Genomic DNA, 10,729 nt, shown 5'->3' on the forward strand with positions numbered 1-10,729 from the left:
TCAAGTTTACATTTCAGTAGTTCTAATATTACCTTACTTTTTTTCTCTATGAAATTTATTTTTAATAGTTAACTTTCCGAAGTTCACATATATTGATTTCTTAATGAATTTCATATTTAACCTAAATATTTTTCATAGCTTCTCTTCTATGAAATTATGTGATTAATAAAAAAAAAAATTTATTAAAGTAATTACTGATATTAGTATGTAACTTTATTTTAATTCTTTTCATAACCGCGCGAAGCGCGGCCAAGTACACTAGTATCTATATAAGCATGACCTTTTGTGAGCATTAGATATATACAACATAAACCAAAAGAGAAGAGAAAAAGTTTTTCCTCCTTTCTTTTCTTAAGCTTATTCTTAGAATATTTTTGGGCAATTGGTTTTGGGCAATCTCCAAACTTTCAGCCACGAGTGCACATGTTTGAGAGTAACTGTGGAACCTTGGGGAGTGACTGGCTACTACGATTTGCCCCGGAGTCAGGCCGAAATCGCTTTCAAGGCAGTGCTTGCCACGACACAGTGTTTGTGATAAGTTATTTACTACTTTGTAATTCCAATCCAATATCAATATTGTAGTATTTTTCCCAACAATTTGAAAGTGATTATGTTGATAAATGGCTATTTCTTTGAACAAAACTTTTTTCTGATTTGTCAAAACTTGAGCCTTTGGATGAAAATAATTTTAAACGTTGGTCACAAAAAACTTTTAATTTTCTTTGAACAATTAGAAGTTGATTATGTTTTATTTAACGAACCTTCTATGAATGGTTCTAACACTACTACTGATTCTAGCAATGTAGTGGTTGTTGATGATGTAGCTAAAAAGAAGTTTGAAAAAGATAACAGAACTGTGAGAGAACACTTGATAAATCATATGACTAATCCTTTATTTGATTTATTTGTTATCTATAAATCTGCTAAAGAAATATGGGATAGTTTGGAAAATAAATATGGTGCTGATGATGCAAGAAAGAAAAAATATGTTGTCGGTCAGTGGATTAAATTCTAAATAGTTGATAATAAGCCAATAATGGAACAACCTCACGAATATGAGAATTTGATTGATGATGTTCTCAACAAGGACATGAAGATGTGTGAGATATTTCAGGCTAATGTTCTGATTGAAAAATTTCCACCATCTTGGAGTGATTATAGAAATCAATTAAAGCATAAGAAAAATAATTTAACTCTCCAAGAACTTATTAGTCATATGAGGACCGAAGAGGCGAACCGTCTCAAAGATAAGATGGAAGAACTTTCTCTTAATTCTTCTAAAGCTAATCTTGTTGAATCTTTTGGTACTGTTGTTAAAGACAGGTTCAAAGGCAAATCGAAGAAAGTCTCGAAAAAGGAACATATGAAGAAGAAAAAACAATTCAACAAGTCGTAGAGTCCAATTCAAAAATTTAAGGGTCCTTGTTTTGTTTGTGGAAAAGTTGGTCACAGGGCAGCCAAGTGCTATCAAAGAAAGGGGCAGGACTCAAAACAGGAAGGACAAAGTGATGTCCAAGCTCATCTTGTTGAGGATAGTGAAGTGATTGTTGTTGTAGTTGTTGAGGCAAATTTGGTGGCTAACAAAACTGACTGGGTGCTAGACACAAGCGCTTCAAGGCATTTTTGTGCTAGTAAGAATTTATTTCATGACTTTGAGGAGTCCACTTATGGAGAGTGTGTTTACATGGGTAACTCCACTACTCCTGGAGTTATGGGTAAAGGAAAAGTTTTACTTAAATTAACTTCTGGAAAAACTTTATCCTTGAACAATGTTTTGTACGTTCCCTCCCTCCGTAGAAACTTAGTTTTTGTAGTACTTCTCAACAAAGTAGGCTTTAAACTTGTTTTTGAAGCTGATAAAATAATTATTTCTCGTGGAGGAGACTTTGTTGGGAAGGGATATCTTAGTGGAGGATTGTTTGTATCGAACATTGTTCAAGAGATTGTCAATAATGAAAGTATTTCAAATTCTGCTTATATTGTTGAGTCTATCAATTTGTGGCATGGTATATTAGGTCATGTTAATATTGCTTCTATTAAAAGACTTGAAAAAATGGAATTAATTCTTATGATAAAAACTGATGATTTTTCTAAATGTCCTATGTGTGTAGAAGCAAAGCATACCAAGAAACCTTTCAAATCTGTTATTAGTAGAAAGACCGAATTACTTGATCTAATATATTCAGATTTAGCAAATATCAAGAACACCGTTAGCAAAGGTGAAAAAAAGTATTACATTACTTTTGTTGATGACTTTTCTAGATACACTGAGGTACATCTTCTTAAGTCTAAAGATGAGGTTGAAAGCATGTTTTTGAAATTCAAAGCAGAAGTGGACAATCAATTAGACAGAAAAATTAAGAGATTTAGATATGTTAGGGGCAGTGAATATAGTACTAAAACTCTAGAAGATTTTTGTGAGAAAAATGGTATTATACATGAGGTCAGTGCTCCCTATACTCCCCAACAAAATGGTGTAGCCGAACGAAAAAATAGAACCCTTAAAGAAATGATGAATTCTATGCTTTTAAGCTCTGGTCTATTTGACAATATGTGGGGAGAAGCAGTCTTGTCTGCATGTTATATTCTTAATAGAGTCCCTCATAAGAAGTTAGACAAGACCTCATATGAGTTGTGGAAAGGATTTGTTCCTAACTTGAAATTTCTAAAAGTGTGGGGGTGTTTGGCAAAGGTTGGGGTACCTGATTTTAAACGCGTAAATGTTGGTTCTAAGACTTCTGATACTGTCTTTATTGGTTATGCTCAAAATAGTGTTGCATATAGATTTATGTCTCTAAGTGATCATTCTATTTGTGAATCTAGAGAAGCAGAATTTTTTGAGCATATTTTTTCTTTGAAAAATAATATGCCGAGTGATGTGAAAAATAATGCTTCTGCATCTATGTCAAACAATTCTCATGTTGTGCCTTCTTCTAATGTTATTTCTAATTAGCTAGAAAATGAACTCAGAAGGAGTAAAAGACGTAGAACTGAGACAAGTTTTGGTTCTGATTTTATCACTACTTTCTTAACTGAAAATTTTGATATTAATATTTTAAATGATGAATTAGTGTCTATCTATTTAATAGAAGAAGACCCTAAGACTTATGGTGAAGCAATGAGATCAATAGATGTTATATTTTGGAAAGAGGCTATTAAAAGTGAATTAGACTCTATAGTTTCTAATCACACTTGAGACTTGTATGATTTACCTAAAGGTTGTAAACCCATAAGTAGCAAGTGGATATTTAAGAAGAAATTGAGACCTGATGGTACAATTGATAAATAGAAGGCTAGACTTGTGATTAGGGGTTTTAACCAAAAGAAAAGTGTTGATTACTTTGATACATATTCTCATGTGACTAAAATAGCGACCATTAGGACTCTTATTGCTTTAGCCGCTATTCATGATTTAGTGGTACATCAAATGGATGACAAAACAACATTTCTAAATGGTGACTTAGAGGAAGAGATCTATATGACTCAACCTAAGGGTTTTGTGGTTCCAGGACAAGAGGATAAAGTATGCAAATTGAGAAAGTCCCTGTATTGACTAAAACAAGCACCTAAACAATGGTATGAAAAATTTAATATCACATTAGTGGATAATGACTTTGTTGTAAATTCATCTGACACCTGTGTTTTATTCTAAGATGATAGGTTCAGATTGTGTGATTGTATGTCTATATGTAGATGACATGTTAATCTTTGGTCCTAATGTGAATGTTATTAATGAGACCAAGAACTTTTTGTCTTCTAAATTTGAAATGAAAGACCTTGGTGAAGCAGATGTGATTTTGGGAGTTAAAATCAAAAGAACTACTAATGGTTTCTCTTTGTGTCAATTTCATTACATTGAAAAGATGTTGAAAAAATTTGATTGTTTTGATGTAGTTCCAGTGAGAACTCCTTATGATCCTAGCATACACTTGAGGAAGAATAAAGAATCTAATGTTTCTCAAACTGAATATGATAAAGTAATTGGGAGTGTAATGTTTCTCATGAACTATACTCGACCTGATATAGCTTATGTTGTTAGTAGATTGAGTAGATATACTCATAATCCCAGTAGTGAACACTCGAATGATCTTCATCGCTTGCTAAGGTATTTGAGAGGTACTATGAATTGGTGTTTGTATTTTAATAAATTTCCTGTTGTTTTAGAAGGTTTTTGTGATGCAAACTGGGTAACTGACAATGATGAAGTTAGCTCCACCAGTGGCTATGTGTTTACTTTGGGTGCAGGTGCTATTTCGTGGAAGTCTTCCAAACAGACTTGTATAGCACATTCTACCAAAGAATCAGAATTCATTGCTCTCGAGTTGGCATGGCAAGAAGCTGAGTGGCTGAGAAATCTTTTGGCGGATATGTCATTATGGGAAAGACAAGCTTCATCAGTCTCTCCTCACTGTGACTCACAAGCAGCAATTGGAATTGCCAAAAATATTCTACCAAAGAATCAGAATTCATTGCTCTCGAGTTGGCATGGCAAGAAGCTGAGTGGCTGAGAAATCTTTTGGCGGATATGTCATTATGGGAAAGACAAGCTTCATCAGTCTCTCCTCACTGTGACTCACAAGCAGCAATTGGAATTGCCAAAAATAGTGTGTACAATGGAAAAAAGAGACATATTCGCATCAGACATGGTGCGGTTAAGCAGTTGTTGAAATTGGGTGTTATTTCCTTGGAATATGTAAGGTCCGAAAGAAATTTGGCGGATCCTATGACCAAGGGCTTGACAAGGAAAATAATCCTTGAAACGTCGAGGGGGATGGGGCTAAAGCCCATTGATTGAGGTAGTGTGGTGGACCCGTTAAGCCTCAATATACACCACATTTTCAATCCCTATGGCGTGAGGCAGTGTTTTATGAGGTTGAGCTTATTTTGCTCTTAATGATTCTAGACCCTTAAGGTGGTCTATTTGAGATAGACTTGATGGAATCACCTACGTGAGTGTAAAGGTGTGTCACCTTTTATGAAAGACTTGGGTCGTCTTTCTAGAGCACTCATAAGACCCAAGGTGCGTGTGCATGACCATAAAAGCACTTTGTATCGCGGAGGTTGCTTATATTTAAGGATATAGTATGTGTTGTGGGGGTCTCAATTTATATCGACTTAGTTCAAGAGTACTTCACTTTGTGTATATTAAGTTGTTGCTTCATATCACTACGTGTCAATTCAAATCGAAAGATATTGACACTTAAGTACATGTTCCTTCCTGTTGCCCAAAAGTCAGTTCTTACTCTTTATCTTTGCATTGGTGGGGGATTGTTGAGTAAATTCTATAGTTAATTCTAACCATGTTAATTAAGTCTAATGCAAAGATATAACAACAATACGTTTCAAAGGAGAAAACATATTCGTTCCAAAAGACAAACAAGGGGTTTCTGTAAAAGTGATGTAATGGCCTTTAATGCCATTACGCCTTGACAATCCGTTTCTCAAAATGAAAAAAAATATTTTTTTCTATTTGAAACTCCTCCTCTTGAAATATCTATATAAGCATGACCTTTTGTGAGCATAAGATATATACAACATAAACCAAAAAAGAAGAGAAAATGTTTTTCCTCCTTTCTTTTCTTAAGCTTATTCTTAGAATATTTTTGGGAAATTGGTTTTGGGCAATCTCCAAACTTTCAGCCATGAGTGCACGTGTTTGAGAGTAACTGTGGAACCTTGGGGAGCGACCAGCTACTACGATTTGCACCGGAGTCGAGCCGAAACCGCTTTCAAGGCAGTGACTTGCCACGACACAGTGTTTGTGATAAGCTATTTACTACTTTGTAATTCCAATCCAATATCAATATTGTAGTATTTTTCCAACAATGAGTACCAAAACACGGGGTACTCAATAGGTGTCATTGGCCCACCTAGCTCAGATAAGGACTATATAATTAAAAGAGGCACGATAGTGCTAATACTACCAATCAACGCCTAATCAGAAACATACCAAAGCAGAGGTGATAGAGAAAGTACAACAACAGATATCTACAAGTCAACCACACACAATCATACAATGTGAAATGATCCAATGAATATGTGGAAAATGTATGTATAAAGTAAAACCTGATAACAGAAGCAGGAATTTCATTATGCCTTTCCTTCGTATGTGTGGAAACCTGAAAGAGAAAAATAAGCACATAATACTATGGCTTACCTTATGAGGAACGTCCATCAGAGCATTTTCAGCGGTAGCAGAAAGTTCCCCATTTAGAGCACCAGTAACAGCCTCAGCTATTTCAGTTGCAACTCCTTTCTATGAAAAGAGGATTTTAAACACATAATTCAAGGGACATGACAAAGTATCATAAAAAGTAAATACATAGGATATGGAGGTGCAAATGATTTAAACGTGGATATGATAATGCTTCTTTTGTGCTAGCTCCAAGATGAGTATAACATTGACAACATTTGGTATGATGAGGTAGAGCTCTTCATCTTACATTTATTTTATATGGTAGTTGTTCGAAAGGCAAGTTATAACCTTTATAAAACTCAAAGTTGATTGATTAACATAAAGAGGATTTTTTCAAGAATAGAAGATGGTGAAATTTCTTGATAACAGGCTTCACAAAACTTTCTAAGGAAAATTTCTTTGATAATTACAATAATGCTAAACTATGAACCTATATTCGAATTTGACTCGCCAAAATGATGGAATATGCCACAATGAAGGGATAGGATCTGACTGATCATCAATTTTAACTTGTAAAGTTCACTTTGAAAGTTGAAACGTGTCACCTTCATACTCATGCCATTGAATTTAATCATGTTTGGTGTATGGAACTTAATGGTAGAAATAGATTTGAATTGTGAAGTGATGTGATTAAAGTATGAGATGATCATACAGATATAGGTAGCAATGAGTTAATAAATATAGGAGAAATTGTAAATCCGGTCTTGAATAATATCTTCATTAAATAAAGTTTGCCAGCAATAAGAGTATCTAAATTTGGTTCTAAGCAGAGCTTGATTGCGAAGAGAGCTCAATCAGGTTAATTCATTTCCTTTGTAAAGATGAAGACGCATACTTGACACTGACAGATCTGAACTCAACTCATAACTTTATTTGAGGGAAGGGTAAATGTTATAAAAGTAGCAAGAAATGCTCTTGAATTTTTACAAAAAAATTGAAACTCAACTCATTTCAGTGCTAGAACTTTGGAGATAACATATTTCAAATGAATTCATGCGCAAGAAATATGGTTGAAATGGAGCATTAGGATAAGTTCGATTGACTTAATGAGCGGATTGTCGGTTTAGAATTTAGATGGCCTGAGATGAATAAGATGTTGATTGGATGGATGACTTGGTTTGAATAGCAAGTATCATACTTTGTATTCTGCAATACAAAAAGATTACTGGGATTTTTAATGCATTAGTGGCACTTGAAAGTGAAACTTGTTTGGCATTTTGACTTGTAATCGATGAAATAGTTAGTTATGATGTTGAGTGATTGCTAATTGTTGTTTTAATATAGGTGTTCAATGTACTCGATAAATTGGTCTCTTCTAACTCTCAACTGTTTGCTAAGATGGAGAATGGAGTAAGAATTGTATGATGTATGAAGAATGGTGTGACAATTGGAAGGCACGGGCAAATTTAGTCGGGGGCATCAAGTTTTCATGACCGGGCTCTCCTTGGAAAAAAATTACACTAATTCTTTACTTTTTATGTACATGTTTAGAATTTTAGTCCCCTATACATAAAATTCACCTTGATGGAAATCTTAGATTTGCCATTGTTGGCAGGTGTGTGATTCTGAAGAAAGCATTGTGTGCTTGGACTCTCATCTAAAGTTGATTCAGTTTGAAGATGTAAACTACTAAGGTTTTTCCTGAAGAATGCACGGGAAGATGTGGTTTTGATGTTCATTTAAAAGTGTTGAAGAAACCATTATGATGTTTGATGTTTTTTCATCTTGTTCTTACACTATTTGTCGCTAATATTCAAACAACTTGTAAGTGCATTATTTGTATTCTGAGTCAAGCTATAAACACTTGATTCAGTCTGTGCATTAGGTGGTTTTAGAAGCATTGAAACTCCATCGTAATGAGCTATTGACAGGCAGAAATCAGGTAAAATTCGATCTAAGTTTCTACTACTTGGTAAAGGTTGATCTCAAATAGCCATTTACTTATCAAAATACAAGTAATGTTGCTGATTGTTAAAATTATTTTATCAGATTCTACATAATTATTTTACAGCTTGTGCATTGATTTCAAGTGAAACTCCATATCTAATCTTGATATTCTGTAATTTCTCATAACTACACAATCAAATAAGTGTAATGTGGTTGCCGATGCGATATTGACCCTACTAAAACAGAGCACCAGTGAGTTATTGCATTTGTTGTTTTGTAGAATACTAGGAATACTGAATTAGCTAGCTCTCTTCTATTTCTATTCATTGTAAATAATGTTGTTCTATCTTAATTTCATTGTTATTTCATATTATGTACAACATGGAGGAACCTCTTCTTCTTTTTTCAAGATAGATCCACTACTGCGGAAGCAATTAATTATTCAAAATTGAAGCTCCTCCTCTTTGGACATTGAATTCAGTTGTGCTAAAGTTAAGATGTTACTGGATGGAAAGTTGAGTCTAGATTATGTCGGTGTATGGAAAAACGCAGTCAACTAGCTAATCATATCCCCAACATTGCAGTAGAATGAATGAATCAACAAAATTCTACTCCTAATGCCATGTTCTGATTTTGAGTAGGTGTTCCATAATTAAATGCTTCTTTTTTCTTTTCTTTTTTTAAAATAAACAAAAACAAAAAACTTGTGACCATATTGTAAATTTCCGTATTGAGCTACTTATCAACCAATTCTGAATGTCTGTCTATTGAATTGATTCTTGAAATTTAAGAGAAATGACTATGCATGTCACGCCCTGAGCCTACACCCTGGGCGGGCCCGGCACTCGAAGACCATTTCTGGCCCCAAGCGAACCCTTGGCCTGGCTTTCTTAACTCAGCGGAAACCTACTCAACAGAATAACTCAATGCCATGCAAAGACATACACAACTAAGTTGATACACTAAGCTATGATTAAAAAACAATAAGGAATCATCTAAAAATTAAAACCATTTCTACCCACGTTGGCTACATGGTTTATGAGGACTTTGAGTTGTATAAACTCGTCCTCACATCTGTGTTCAATACTAGTCCCAATAATATACTCAGCTCATATGTTTAAAAACATTTCCTAATCCTCAATCTTTGAGATTATTACTCAAAAGGTTCTCTTAAAAGAGATTATACTCAAAAACTCCTCATGAACTCATTTGGAAATTGATGTTTTCTCTCATTTTAAATGTAAAAACATTTACTCTTGGGAATACTTAGTTCCCATAGATTCATTTTGAAAAAATGAAACTCAATTCTCCTCATCCTCAAACTCAAGTCTTTAAACAAGTTTTCAAAGATTGTGAAAGACTTCTCAAAATGACTCGAAAGAACTCTCAAGACTCTATTCTTAAATCTACCTTGAATTTGAATTATGAATTCAGGGGTTATGATTCATGTTATGAAGGATCTATCGATGTTTAGATGTAGAGTAGTTAGAATCAGAAAGGAGTAAAGGTACACCTTAAAAGAACTTAGACAGAGAAAACGACGAAAAAAAGTTGGGGGGGCAGGTGACCCTGGCACACTGTTGGCGCGGGGTGCCAGCCCCTGAACTTCAGAGACTCAATCTTTGTGCACTACTGGCGTACCACGCCAGACCTTCTGGCGCATCTAGGACGCGCCGCGCCAGCCTTTCCCCAGATCAATTTGATGAATTTTTCTTCTCGTTTTCTTACCCTAATTTGACTAGAATCGATTTTTTTCCTCAAATTTTCCTTAGATTCATTTATCCAATAAAAGTACACAAGAATGTACTCACTTTACCTCAAGTACAAGCCTCAAAGATTAAAATCCTCACCTCAAGAATTCATCAAACTGGATAAGCAAAACATGAAGAACAAAACCTAAAGAACAACCATCAAGAATTCAAATCATTCAACCTCAAAACGAAATTAAGGATGTAATTTACATGATTGGCGTGCGGGTGAACGAATCCAACATTATGAAAGCTTACATACCTTAATTTGGTGAAATTCCTCCACAAATATCTAGAATTTTGACGAACGCCTTGAACCTTTCCTCATGAACTCCTCTCAAAACGCTAAGCATAATTTAGAATTGTAAAAACTGACCCAAATCAGTTTACACCCCAAAAATATTACTAATTTTTTTTAAAGCTGATGGGATAAGGAAAATACCAAAATACCTCTCATTAATTCGGGTAAATTTTCTTAACTTGGCAAGCTGACTTCAAACGGGCATATCCCCCTCATCCGAACTCGAAATTTAGCAAACTCGATGCCGTTGGAAAGAGGATTCAAAGACCTTTCATTTCATATCTTATGGGATACCTAACTCATCATGTACTGAAAGTTATGGTAATTTTAATTTCACCCAAACCTCACAACTTAAGCTTAACTTGAACAAATCTCAAATTAGCTCTTTCCAAATTAATTCTTTCTAAACTTAGCTCTTTCTAAGGCGGGATGTTACAATACATCCGCATTGCAAACATTTTTCCTCGAATGAGATTACTCTTAGTAGACTAAGGGTGGCAACATCTAACACCCAACTCAAATACCCAACATGCAAATTAACACAACATTTCAATTTAAAAAGTACCAAGAACAGGTATCTCAATGGGTACCTCCTCA

This window comes from Solanum tuberosum, unplaced genomic scaffold (assembly GCF_000226075.1).
Source record: "Solanum tuberosum cultivar DM 1-3 516 R44 unplaced genomic scaffold, SolTub_3.0 scf00019, whole genome shotgun sequence".
NCBI classification, from domain to species: Eukaryota; Viridiplantae; Streptophyta; class Magnoliopsida; order Solanales; family Solanaceae; genus Solanum; species Solanum tuberosum.